This window comes from Pelobates fuscus, chromosome 7 (assembly GCF_036172605.1).
Source record: "Pelobates fuscus isolate aPelFus1 chromosome 7, aPelFus1.pri, whole genome shotgun sequence".
Taxonomy (NCBI): domain Eukaryota; kingdom Metazoa; phylum Chordata; class Amphibia; order Anura; family Pelobatidae; genus Pelobates; species Pelobates fuscus.
The window spans coordinates 171,521,083-171,533,894 of record NC_086323.1 but is presented as its reverse complement, the minus strand read 5'-3'; the positions used below and the strand labels follow the sequence as shown (position 1 = coordinate 171,533,894).

Genomic DNA, 12,812 nt, shown 5'->3' with positions numbered 1-12,812 from the left:
ATGATACCATTACCAGATAAAACCGTAAGATATACAACACACATCCATACTTCACACTGTTTTGTACCTTTCTCCTTGCAGGCTGGTGTCCACGGAAAGGTTATTTATTCTGTAGCAATAAAAGGCCCCAAGAAAGGCAGCGGGTTGTATAGTTACCTCCTCCTGGGCAAAAAACCTGCCCTAAAACTATGCAACCTACTACCTCTTCCTAGAAACCCACTTCTTTCTATTTATCTTGCATCTGCAAATGCGTCTTTAAAATCACAGTAAACGTCACATTAAGAGTGTCATTGTGAGGTCCCCAGATAATATTGTACTACAAATCTGCTCCAGTGAATGTCTAATAGAGAATAAATGGATGCCAAAGTTCGACATGCCTGCCTTGCTCGACAATAAACCGATTTACAAAAATACACAAATGGCAAATACAGGATTATTGAAATTCACAGGGTTATTCATTAAAAAGTGTAACATTGTCAAGAATTCAAAATTATTTCAAAGTGAATTTTCAAATTTTACTGCAAAAAAAGCTGAAACGCTGAAAAGAATTCTCCTGATCAGCTATGGCTTTGGTTTGGTAATTTTGCCTAGAATTTGAAATTCCCTTTGAGTTTGCTTGGAATTCCTAACAATTCACATTTTGGTGAAAACCCTGAGGTTTACAAATGATCCCAACTTTGATTCTGCTCATTGTAAATGTAAATAGGAAAGATGTCTGATTATAGCCTTCTTCAGAATTTGTTTGCATGCAACAATTGTATTGGGTCACCAGAGGGCGCTACACAACAACAACAAAAAACCCATAGAATTCCTGGAAAAACAACACAAGTATGGACATATTAATAATTTAATGGCATTGTTGAACGTCCACTCCTCAAGGAAGGCAATAGATTGTATAGTTATCTCCTAAACAAGGTAAAAATCACTACCTCACAACTATACAATCTACTACCTCACCCTGACAGAGCAACTGGAAAGAGCAAAGTTATTATACCATGTCACAGCATGGACGGACAAAACTCCTTCACATTTATTCACAAAAATATATCAACTATTTATAGTAAAACAGATCAATAATTTGGAAGTAAAAAATACATGTAATTTTAACAGCAGAAAACAATTCATTTGAGACTCGAGACCTTGAGACTCCGATGCATTTCTGTAACTTTAGGAAAGACAGTAGATTGTGTAGTTATCTCCCAGTGGTGGGTATGACCAAAAAACTAAACAACCTACTACCTCATCCGAAAATTCAGAGCTTCCTCTTAGACGTCTGTGGCGGGAGAGCAGTCAATACGAAAATATTAGGATGTTGCTTTAGGGTCCACCTAGAAAAGCAAGGTCAGATAGACACAAAAAAAATAAAAAATAATGACAATCAGGATAGAACCACCCCAGGTTTCCGTAAGCACATTTTATTATACAAATGATAAAAATCTACCAATACTGCACACCAGAGAAGGGAATATATCACTGAAGTTAAGGTGCCTTTATTATATCCTTAAGCCAGCTTGGGAATTAAAATGGTTTCTACACTATGCAAAGCCAGGAAAAAAATACGCCATTTTATCAAGTCAAATCATGCCAAGACTATTATTGTACAGGCGTCCACAATATTTTAAAAATACAGACCCATTAAACCCCCTTATTGATATTTTTCTCATTATTTACAAAATACTGTCTAGTACTGCAGCTGTTAGTGCAATGAATGTTTAGTAAGCGGCATAAATTATTTTTTATTAATGGATCACCTTACTGATGGTAGAATTGTTTTTTCAAGACTAAATTTAGGTTGAATAGATGTATGAAATAGACTTAATTGGTTTGTAAATGTATTATAATTTTTTATAGATCATAAATAGGACTAATACCCATATATTGATGCACATGCACAAAAAAACAAACATGCATTTAGAACATTTTTAAAAAAAAAAAGTACAAAAATACTTACCGTGTGGAAAATCTATGAATAATACGTCATCGCGATATACATAGATCCTGAAAAAAAAGGAAAAAAATTTGTTTTATCATACAGAAATACAAAACAATTATTTTGTTTTAAAGGTAAATAAAAAGATAAAATCAAGTGATGATAACATATATGTATACAGCAGTATATTTTTATATTTTTTGGGGGGGAAACGGGGGAGTTTTAGGGGTCATTGGATTATCGCAAATGACTTCAGCTCCAAACAAAGCAATGATGGAAAAGGAGAGAAAAGCGACGGGTCTGCTCAATGAATCTTAATGCAGAAGAAATATTTCACCCTGTAATCTGCATCACAGCACCAAACGAGCCATAATCACAATAATGACAAATTACATTAATGCAGAAAAGAAATGGCAAAGAATATATAAATTCGCTGCTGCACTAGCCATTTTTTTGTCCAGACTATCTTCTCTAAAACAGAAAGTGTCTATTTACTGAACCGCTCATTCACTATTCTGCCAACACTTGGCATATCTCCCAGACTTGCTTTCAGCAGGTTGTATGCCTATGTATCATCAGAATCTAATCTAATGCATTTTTTTTAAGTATTCCAGCACACAGATGGGTACAAGCAGTTGGTCCAAAATGCTCAAAATACAGATAAAACTGGAACAAGATGGCACTGGGACAAAAAAAGATGCTGGCACAAGGCCTTCGGAGAACACATGATCCGGTCGATGGAAACTGAGAAAAATATTCAGCAGGGAGAATAAACAAATGCATACAATGTAACAAAGATTTGGCCTTTCCCTTTCTCTCAGAGGAAATTTTCAGCAGCCGGGCTGTAAAAATCCAATAAATATGGAGCGTGTACAATCCCGAGGATGCTTATCAAATCCTGCTGATGCCTGATCACTCCAGTGAGTCAACTGACGTCACCCAACAAACAGCATCAGCACCGTACACAGGGCAACCTGTCACATGTCTGTCCCACGGATGTTCATTTCACGAGCGCCAACATTAGCTGGCACAAAGAATTATACCTAATAAGATCTCTAGCTTTATTTATAAGCAGCATAGACAAGAAAAATTTTAAATATTCATCAAGATTATATTTTTTATAAATTTTGAAATAAAAATAAAAATTGTTAGAAAAATGGCAACCCACAGTCAAAGCTAATAAAGAGGAATCTCTGAGTTAATTTGGGACTTTTTTTCCTTCTCTAAGCTAAAAAGGAACACGTGTTTAATATGACCAATTCACACGTGGGTTCTATCTATAGATCTCTATACTTAACCAGAAAATAATCTTATCTGAATATATTTATATTCCTGTTTAATTAAGACTAAATATGTTAGTCTAGAATCTCAACTAGTCTTGTGCACGATATTACTGCTATTCCATATCATTCTACGTGGTAGTAAAAAATAAAAATAAAAAAAAAAGTGGTTGTAATGTGGACGGGTAGTCGGGCAGACAAGGGGGTGTTGCCAGTGACACAACTTGCGTTTAGGGGGTGTGTCAACCTGTTAGCAAGCTGTTTACCTATACTGGGGAGAAGCCGGGCAATGGCTGTCACCATAACTACTACAGCATGATGTAGTTATGGTGCTTGGAGTGTTCCTTTAAATGGTTATTTACAACAAGCCTGAATTTCTTCTCTCATGCACTCATTTCAAACACACATTAAATAACTCACACCATAGTTACATAGGCTGAAGAGACATGTGTCCATCATGGCATTGTTAACAATCCACCCCACATTCAACTTTATTGTTAAGGTGCGTATGCATAGAATTCCTTCCTGTTTGTTCAACTTTCCCCATTACCAGCAGGTAGAGTGTTCAAAGTAATTGTAATTCTCACACCCTCAGCAAAGCATGACTTTACACTCAGCCTCGCTGTGTATCTTCCTTCTGCTTCCTTGACACCCTGTGTGTAGGTATGGTGTGCATAAAGTAACATATAAATGCAAAATAAAGCGCAAAAGCTGAAATATAAACAAGCAAGAGCACTTTTTTAATTTGCTCCTTTTCAAATGTATGAACGCTGCTGTCCTACAAGCAGTGCACCTCAAGTAAGATGTATGGAAACTCTGCTCCCTCTGCAAATACAGCAACGGTGGCTCATGTGTATACAGACATGGAATGAATCCAAAATACTTGATTTCAAGCTGCTCACATGCTAACAAATAATATTCAAAAACTGCCCAGGAAGAGCACAAACGTTTCCTGGTCAGCGTTTTGCAGATACTCTCCACTACCGCCATCCTCGGCCAAGTGACGTCCTCACACAAAATGTTGCTCTATGAATATTGTTTTTCATTTGTAACCGGATCTTATATTGGGAGAAAGTGAACAGATAGCTACATATAAGAATATTTTTGCACACCAACTTATTATAACTGAATTTAGTACTGGTGCTAGATTTATTATTAATTACAGTGTTTTGGGGTAACTTGAATTAAAAAAATATAGAAAATTATTCTGTCCAAGTAATTTATTAATATGATACTTTATTATAAGAGGAACTGGAACAAATTATACCATTAGAGGGTAACTGGATTTTAATCTATATACCGGTACTTATCCACTATTTTTATTAAAATGTGTTTGTTTTTTTGGCAGGTGTGAAACAATACTAAATTTAGAAATCTATACTTCTTATTCCTGCAATTGGTCGCCTCCATCTTACCTCCCTGTCCATCCTTGTTATATGCTCTCTCCTTTTTCCGATGGCAGTCAGCAGTCAGAGAAAGTATAAAAGGAATAGGTGAAATTAAAGCATGTTTTTATTTTTCCACCTCACCCAATGTGTGCCCTGGCTGTGCCTGGACTCAAATGGATTGAGATGTAATTAGTGAAATCTTAAATGGGAAACTATAATAACCAAAACAACTTTACCTTACTAAAGCAGTTTTAGTGTATAGATTATGCCCTCTCACTACTCTGTTCTCTGCCATTTAGTAGTAAACACTTTGTTCATACAGCCCTAGCCACACCTTCGTGCATGTGACAACAGCTTTCCTAAACACTTTCTGTAAAGAGTCATCTAATGTTTATACTTCCTTTATTGTAATTTCTATTTAATTTAGAATGTATCATCTCCTGCTCTGTTCAGCTCTTGAGTGTGCTTAAAGTTAAATTTAGGAGCAGCAGATAAAAACGTCTAAAGTAAGTTAACATTTGATTGACAAATTAAACCTTTTTTTCCATGCAAGATAAATGATCTATACAAAAAACTGCTTCATTAACCTAGAGTTGTTTTGGTGACTTTAGTGTCCCTTCAATATAAATTTTAAGAAAACAGGTAATGAAAAAAGTTAAACTTATGTGTGATTTTCAATGCTTTAATCAATGGTGTAATTCCCAGAGAAGTGATGATCCCTCTTTAAGCTACCAGTCCTCCCATTTATATTCACATCAAAATAAAATTTCTAACTAAAAATCAGTTATTCAAAAAGGTACATAAATGTTATACCAAATAATGATGTTGGATATTTCAGTTACATAGTGATATTTTTGCACCTTCTTGTTGAAATGTAGTTGTTTTAAAAGAAAATAACTGACTCCTTAAAATATGTGTTGTGTATAATTAAAACATATCATATTAAAAGCTACAACAAAATGACTGGGGTATTTTACAAGATTATCTGGAGGTAATCTGACCCCATGCCCCCTTGCTTCCTACATCCACGCAGAGACAGCATCTGCAGTGACACCAAACACCTCTTCCCATTGGCTACTATCCAAGTATGACATCGTTGCAGCCGTACCCTTAGGTGGAATGTGATGATATCACTTGTTGGGGGGGTGGCACTCTGCAGAGACCATCATTTGATAAAATACCTGTAGTATCCTCGTTGTCCTTGAACAGCCTATGCCCTTGTTCTATATCAAGGCTACTGTAACAGTACATTAAATACATATTGACACTATCTCGAATTCCGAGACATTTGTGAATGTTTACATATGTCAATCACCCGCCATTGCCATAGATGAGTACTGAATTTATCATTGGGGAAGAATATACGGCATTTCAGAATGTTTGTAAACACTAGCACCAAGATACTTCCGGGTGGGAGAATACGAGCGGCTTCCACTGACCTGAAGAGAAAAAACACTGCATTTCCATTCTTACACAGCAGAAACTTGTACTTAGTTGTTGCCTTCCAAGTAATGGAGAAAGTGAGACATCAGAAGCATAACCATTCTAAATCAATGAGTTTAGTATACCGGTAACTAAGTCATAAGATGATATTAATTCCAGTCCTATAATGAAAGTATGCCTAAGAAAAATAAATAAATAAAATTACAGCTTGCTCCTGGCATATGCATTGGAATATGTAGTCATACATTTATATTAGCTGTTTTCACCTCTTTAAAGATTAACCTGAGAGATCTTAAAGTGTATCAAAAACTGCATAACATTTAATATAATAAAGACATCGTATAAACCATTTCCAGTCCAAAAGCTATATAAAAAGATATACAACATAATACAGAAACCTTCAGTACACTAAAGGTTTCTGTATTATGCTTATTATTTACAATCCCCCCCCCCCCCAAAAAAAATTAAACACGTGTGAACTATTAAGTAGATTGAATGCACAAGGAAGAACAGCAGCTCCGACACTTTGAGATGAATGAGAGCTGACTGATTGGACCTTAGAACATTGCGCCACTTTTCCGAACACTAAACGTTAATGCATCTCCCAGACTGGTTACGCGGACATGAAGGGGATGCATGTGTAGATTCAGCGCAACAAAGGGAAATGAACAGAGAATGTCGCGCTGTGTTGTGACCGGTCTGTCAGGTCCAGAGGAGCAGAGTCTGCACTAGCCTTTAGCTGAGTGACGCTCACTGAGTCACTCTCACTCCTTCACTACACCTCACCTGTCAGAGGAGCAGGGGAAGTCACTTATTATGGTAAAGGCTATTTAATGCTATTTAAAATGTTTTTTTTTTGTTTGTTTTTAAGGGACAATATAGTCACCAGTGCAACTACATGTATTCCTGAACCTATAGTGTTACCATTACCATCTAGCCCCCCATGGCATAGAGAGAGATCCAATATATTTATAATTTACGTTGGTTAATGTGGGTTTAAATGGACAGATTAAATGCAAAGTGCTATGGAAAGACAGTTATGCTAGTTAGTTGAATAAACATGCATGAAGATCAGATATATCGATATAAGGTTTTTCTCTGTCCTCAGTAATCATATAGAAGAGAAACATGAGATACCAGAGGCATGCTTAGGGGCGCCCACTAATAATTGCAAATATCAAAGACCTACTGAAACAGTGAAGGCCGCCCATACTAAGTTAACAGAAGCACAACGCATATAAACCCATTTATTGCTCTGTTCCACAGAATATTATGCATTTCATAGCTTTGAAGCCCTGGGTTTGCAGTGTGTATCACAAAGCTCTCCAGCAATAAAACTCACAGAAATGTGTAAGGCATATGCATGAATCACAGAGCTCATCTGCAATACAATCACAGAGCTACACAGTAGTAAAATTCACATAAACGTGCAGTTCATATAAATGTATCACAGAGCTCCATGGTAGTAAAACTTTTAGTGTTTAGTGTAAGTAATGTGGTCGCTGTGTGTTGTGAGGTAGCATTATGTGATGTGTGGTGGCACTATGTTTTGCTACCTCACAACCCCCAGAGGAGCAATATTCACAAGCCTAATAAAAATAATAAATAATAGCCTAACTCAATAATAAATAAATGTTTCTTTGTTCACTTGCACAAACCCAGTGGTAAATAGCTGAAATAAGTTAAAGGAACACTATAATGTTATGATTACAAAGCTTTATTCCTAACACAAATGTACACCTCTGCCATGCCAACCCCATGCCCCCTCCTCCCCGTGGCAATAAAAGGGTTAAAAATCCTTTAAAATACTCACCTTATTCCAGCGGTGAGGTCCCTGTGCGTTGGCTCCGCCTCCTCTGACGTTAGCTCCAAGGGAGAAACGAATGTGCATGCGCAACGAGCATTAGGCCTTCCAAATAGAAAAGGGTTAAATCAATGCTTTCCTATTGGGAATGTGGTCTGTGTGCCTATAGTGTCCCTTTAGAAACTGGTTTTGCACATATGACTATGTTGCACGTTTACTGTATATGTTACATGTGTCAAAAGTCTTCGTGATTTTATTTATTTGAATTTTTTCGGTAACGACCACTAACTCATAACTAGTGCATGTTATTGGCTAACAGGACAAGTCAAGATTGAATTTCCACGTAAACACAAACAGGGTTTGGGAAAAAATTCTGTGAATGCTGTTTTTCAGAGGCTAACTTCGAAATTTAGTTTGCTTTCCCAACAATTCTCATTCTCATAAATAACCCTGAAGTAAGATATTGTACACTTGCTTTAAACATTACACTGTACAGCACTAGAGTATGCTGTACACTGAATATTGATGCAAAATAAGATGCAAAGCCATGCCAATGTTTAATTCTCCACATGGATTATACACTCTAATACAGACCTACAGAATTCTAAAATAGAATGTATGTAAAGCTTAAATGGAATCCAGACTTTATCAATGTGTCCATCACTGAAGAGACCCATCAAAATGGGGGATGATCTAGATCTCTTGGGCAGAAGTGCCCTCCTGGTATTTCATTCTCACCTGTCTTAGTGGACATCATAAGACTGTAACGGTACAAACGAGCTAAAACCTAAATGGAAGCTAATAATAGGACTTCATCATTTATGATTGCTTGAGTCACTTTCTGGTCATGGCAGAACTTTATCCAAAGCCTGGAAGTTTTCAGAAAATGCAGAAATATAAATATATATATATATATATATATATTTTTTTTATATATATATATATATATATATATATATACTTTTAAAAATTGGGTAATCTCCAGTCTGTATTATCCCTTTAAAAGAACACTGCAACCAGCCATATCCATAACCAGAGCACTGAAGTGGTTTTGGTGCCAGGAGTGCCCTGGTGCCCCTCCAAGTCATAACGGTTGCTAGCAGTTTGACAATTTACCTGTAGTCCACCAGGCACTACCCTCACCTCCACTATTCCTGAAGAGAGAGGGATGCTCTCTGTCTGAGCTAATGAGCTAAGCCCTCCAGCTGACACTTTCTGCCAATGAGCTTGCCCTGCACTGCACATGCATCCTTTTTAGCTTTCTAAAGTGAAAGTGGGTCACTTAGTGGACCCCAGGTAATACGTCAAACCTTTCTAAAACAGTTTAACCCCTCAAGATCGGAGGTCATTTTCCAAGTTCGGACCAAAACAAAACCTAAAATGTGAGCTATATGTCTGTTCAACTATAATTTACATTTCATAATATGTGCACCCACACTTATTATATATCATTTAATTCAGGAGAAACAGAGCTCCCATTTCACATCAAATATTCATATATGAAACGTAATTTAATATGAATAAAGTCTAAAGTCTGTTGGCTTTTACTACAATAAAACACACACATTTATATCCTGTGATGTCCAAGTTTCATGGCGTTTTGGACAGTTACAGTTATGTAATATTCAACATATCCCTTTTCACTCATTTAAACCCACTTCTATAAGAATTGACATCATTTATTCCCCCTCTCCCTCGCCGATCATCCTAGGTTATTCAACACATTTTCACCTGACAAACTTCCTCTTCTCTAGCACACGTTCCCTTATAATTGGGGACTTTTATATCCCCATCAACAACTCTAACTGCTCTGAAGCCTCTCAACTGCTCTCTGTAACCTCCTCCTTTGGCCTCATGCACTCTTGCTCTCATCTTCACCAAGTTCTGTACCGCCTCTAATCGCTCCAATATTCCATTTCTTCTGACAGTCACCTGCTGACCTTTGACATCGGCATACCCCGTACTCCACCAACCTCCAAACTCTCCTTTTACCTATTTCAAACCTGACCTAGCTCTGCAACCTCCCTTTAAAACTCCACCCTCTCATTTAAACATTGGAAGCACCCCCCTCACCAAGCTTACCCATTACCTCTAGAAATGCTGCAGAACTAGCGAGCGCTGCTGGAGAAAGTGTCCTTCTGCATCAGACTTTCTCCACTATAAATGTATGCTAAGATCGTACAGTTGGACTTTTTTTTACTCTGCAAAAGAAACCTAGTTCAATACCCTCATAACCTTACTCTCCCGTAGACTTAAATGCCCCTAACACACTTTTAACTCTCTTCTTTGAACTGTTGCTGCTCCTACTTAACCGCTACAAACTTTGCAACTGACTTCACTGAGAAGATTTCGGCATTCAGGGAAGATATCTCTAATCGCTCTCCTTCCCGTACCAATACTTCAGCCAACACCGCTCCTTTAGCTGTTCTATGCTCACTCGCACCCTCAACGCCAACAGAGCTTTCTGCTCAGCTCCAGTCCTTCTGCCTTTCGTATCTCATTTACATTCGTTTGCTTTGCCCCTCACTAAAATATTCAACCTCTCCATCTCCGCTGGCATTTTTCCTTCACCCTGCAAACATGCGACCACAACCCCGATTCTGAAAAAAAACAACATTGACCATACCTCTCCATCCAGCTAGTAACTTATCTAACTACTGCTGTTTGCCTCTAAGATCCAATGATTTAATTGCTGCAAAATCTAGTGGTCACTATTCTAATTCTCCTTGACACTGTTGATCATCAACAGCTTCTTCTCATCCTCCATAATCGCAGTCATACGAGATACTGTTCTCTCCTGGTGCTCTTCCTACTTCTCTCAGTAACTACCAACAATAGTTGATGCTCAGTGCACTCTTGGCACCGTAAACAGTATAGTGCATGGAGTGTTCCTTTAATGTTGTCCATTAATTTCAGCCAAAGAATACGGTGTGGCACTCCAGGGGAAAATGAGTAGGAACCAGTACACTACCTGGTACTCCCTGGTATATGACTGCAACCTCCAAGTAGTAGTATCAAAATAGAGACTCTGCTAGTTCAACAGATAAGGTGCATCATATATGTTTATTAAAGATAGAGAAATAAAAAATACAATGTTTTCTCGTAGAGAATCATGTATGGGAAAAATCAAGTACATCATCCTGTTTAAATACGTGAGATTTTGGAGCCAAAACTGAAAATCCCTCCTGTAGGAAGTGTGTGTAGTAACCATGGAAGTGAAACACAAACTTAGTAAACAATCATAGTGGGCAAATCCAAACTTAATTAACATCTATGACGCCATATATTTAAAAAAAAAAAAAAAAAGGAATGAGGAAAACATAAATATTTTGCAGCGAATACTAAACAATATAATAGCAAGAATGGGACACAGTAAATAGCAACAATCCACAGTTATACTTTCACATGACCCCATGCCAGTGCTGATAATAGAAACCAATTAGGTCAGCTGAAAAACAATGTAAACAAAAGAAGGAATTAAATAAAAATCTATTTTGAATCAGTGAAAAAAAGATATAGGAACCAGTTGCAATAAAAAGGTGTCGTGATTCCATGGCAACTGACCACTTTGACTACCTGTCACAATGATCAAACTATCGTTATCGGCTGCCGTGACCGGAGTAGGCATGAAAAGCAATAGCGGGAGCTTTGCCCAGCGCTGGATTTATTTTATAAGTGTTCTTGTAGCGATCGGGAGGGGGAACTAAAGGACAATTCATTGCAAAAACATATATTTTTAAAAAACCTAATAATTATTCATATTTTATTACAAAAAAAGGATCAGGGCTGGAGTACCCCTTTAACATATCAAAGTTCTATTTGGAGTTCTATATGCCAGCATGTGTATTGGTCTTTGTATTTTGTTTACTTGTTTTATGTGTAGTGTTTTACTACGTTCAAATTGTCCAGAAGGGTTTTGAAAGGTGTGAGACGAGGCTAGATTTCTGCATGAGTTTGATTTTCCCACGGCACATTCAAGTGCACTAGGTTTATTCTGCTGCATAGATTTTTTTTTATAAGTCCAATAGTTAGAAGTCTGATCTTATCCCATATACCTCTATCCAGTGAGTAGTTTATCTCCAAGACCAATACCACACACCTCCTAAGATGAGGGGTACTCCTATTGCTCCCATACTGTGGCTGAGATCATTAAAGGGACACTATAGTCACCTGAACAACTTCAGCTTAATGAGGTTGTTCAGGTGAGAACTATAGCTCCCTGCAGCCTGTCTCATGTAAACACTGTATTTTCTTAGAAAATACAGTGTTTACATTGAAAGCTAGGAACACCTCCAGTTGCAGTCACTCAGAGTGAACCAGAGGGACTTCGGAGTTGATGGAGGCATAATATGCCTCCATCCACTCAGATCTGCTGTCAGCAGAGCACAGGGCAGCACTGTGCACAGCATCCTGTGATTCAGTGTCTCCTCCCTCTGCATGCAGACACTGAACTTTCCTCATAGAGATTCATTGATTCAATTCATCTCTATGAGGAGATGCTGATTGGCCAGGGCTGTGTTTGAATCATGCTGGCTCTGCCCCTGATCTGCCTCTTTGTCAGTCTCAGCCAATCCTATGGGGAAGCACTGTGATTGGATCAGGCTACCACATGTCAACAGACTGCTTGTTTTTCTGAGTATAACAGCATGCAGATTTACAGCTTCTGGCTTGAATACAGTAAGATTTGTACTATATTTATGGAGGCATGAGGGGCCCAGGGGGGCTAGATGGTGGTGTTAACACTATAGGGTCAGGAATACATGTTTGTGTTCATGACCATATAGTGATACTTTAACTATCATTAGCCTGCGTCATATTTTATTGAATAGCAAGACCTCACATGCGCACAGCTACAGCAAAGACCTCTCCCTGAGAAACAAAAATCCAAGCTATGCGAACATCTCACTGACAACTCTGAATGGCCTGTCTTATAGCAACAGTAATTTTAACAAACTGTTGCAGTTATA

The 12,812-nt window shown here is 37.7% G+C and overlaps 1 long non-coding RNA gene across 1 annotated transcript; it reads right to left on the bottom strand.

The window, feature by feature from the left end:
- Window positions 1-1,270: 1,270 nt before the first annotated feature.
- Window positions 1,271-11,053, bottom strand: LOC134568876 (uncharacterized). Its single transcript, XR_010084065.1, has 3 exons — window positions 10,998-11,053; window positions 1,952-1,998; window positions 1,271-1,328 (listed from the first exon to the last, which is right to left on the bottom strand). It is a non-coding gene; the product is annotated as an uncharacterized LOC134568876 (long non-coding RNA).
- Between the last annotated feature and the right edge of the window lie 1,759 nt (window positions 11,054-12,812).